Source organism: Strix aluco, chromosome 4, assembly GCF_031877795.1.
Source record: "Strix aluco isolate bStrAlu1 chromosome 4, bStrAlu1.hap1, whole genome shotgun sequence".
Taxonomy (NCBI): domain Eukaryota; kingdom Metazoa; phylum Chordata; class Aves; order Strigiformes; family Strigidae; genus Strix; species Strix aluco.
This window is the reverse complement of record NC_133934.1, coordinates 95,526,757-95,528,421: the sequence shown is the minus strand read 5'-3', so window position 1 is coordinate 95,528,421 and position 1,665 is coordinate 95,526,757. Positions and strand designations below refer to the sequence as shown.

The 1,665-nt window shown below is 46.1% G+C and overlaps 1 non-coding gene across 1 annotated transcript; it reads left to right on the top strand.

Moving 5' to 3' along the window:
* Positions 1-1,550: 1,550 nt before the first annotated feature.
* On the top strand, positions 1,551-1,665 carry LOC141923654 (U6atac minor spliceosomal RNA). Its single transcript, XR_012623370.1, has one exon. It is a non-coding gene; the product is annotated as a U6atac minor spliceosomal RNA (small nuclear RNA).

The following is a 1,665-nucleotide window of genomic DNA, read 5'->3' as shown; positions in this document are numbered from 1 at the left end:
ATGTCAAATTCTACCCAAAGCAGAGAGCCGCCAAGGAAAAGCTGCTTTTCTTTGCTTTTGACAGCTGGAGCCATGAATTTAAGCAGAGGTCTCACCTTCAGGCAAGTCAACAGCTGGGCAGGGAGCAGTCTTTCTTAAAGAGAGAGTGTGCTCTATTTTCTGGAGTTCAGTGTTGCCAGGAGGTGAACGAGTTTAAGTGCAAGAGAACATTTATGTAAAAACCCAGGTGCAGCTGCGTTTTTTGTTGTCATCTTTTTTTTTTTTTTCTTTTACTAGAGAAGGACCAAGTAACAAACAAGAAAGAGGAAATGAAAACACAGTCCTAATTCCCACCCTTGGTGTTTCACATCTTCCTTTTCCCCTGCCAGTATGTACAAGGAGGAGACGCAGCCTGCATCTGTACGGGAAGTTCCCGAAATCCTTTCCCTAAGAAGACCATGCACTGCATCACACCTACTTTTATATTTGTGTGTCAGCCATGCTTCAGGAATCAGTGACTCCATTGACCAGTAATGGGGTCTGTGAGCCCCTTCCTTCCCTGTTTTTAAACCTGTCTGTGCACAAGAGCCATCCAAAGCTCTTACTACTGAGGAACTGCTGACTTGCCTTTGCGATGTGACACCTGCAGGCTCAGTTCGGTGGGCAGTGGATGGGAATTCCCATAACAAAATATCAGTGCCACAACTAAATGCCCATCACTGCAGTTATTACTGGCAGTATCACCTAAAAAAACAGTGAATAGCACCAAAATATAATCAGGCTTCACTCCCACATGATACTTGCTGAGTCCAAAAGAGAAACTTGGTCACTGAAGGGCTAGGCTTTGTGATAACGAATTTTCAGCCCCATGGAGCAGAAGCCAGGACCCTGAGGAGGTTCACATCTCCTAGGAGGCAGGGACAGACACAGCTCTGATCTAAGTGCAGAGGGAAATATGTAGTCACAGTTGCATGGCCACTGTCACATCACATAATTCACGTGTGTGGTATCTTAGCAGGTGCAACTGGCCAGAAGTGTGAAATGCAGTGAAGCCCTGCTATTGCCCTTTCCCACCCCTCCACCCCACATAAAGCCACAGCTGCTTAGAGTACTCCGGCCACTAGACAAGAGATTTGGGGATACTCCCAAGCTCTCCTGTTGTAAAGACAACTTTAGGAAAGAATTAGAAATTAATGGGACCAGAGTAAAGTACATAAGCATTTAGTTTGCACTCAGGTGGTAAGGGACATCCTGGGCTCCACACACTGATGTTTAGATACTTCATGCAACAGCTGCTTGGTGCAAAATGCAGAAGCAATCCTGAGGCAGGGTGAGGAAGCCGAGGCTCTGGCTAGCGAATGCCCCTAGCCAGTAGGCATCATAGCCATAACCACTCTTCCTCTCTCTGACATAGTGAGTCCATTTTTCTTTCCCTTCCCTCCTGGAAGACCTACAAGAGGAGAAATGTCCCACCCCAGTCTCTCCCCTGATCTTTATAACACTTTCTAGGGAGGTGGGAAATATGAATTTCAAGCCTGTCAGAGGGAATTATGTCCATCTCCCCAGTACCTTGGAAATATGAAATAACAGCAGGACAGCACTCCCGTTGGTTAGGATGGAAGAAGTCCTAATGGACTTAACCATGTTTGAGACTGTCCCTTACTTTGTGGCATCTAATGTATATCC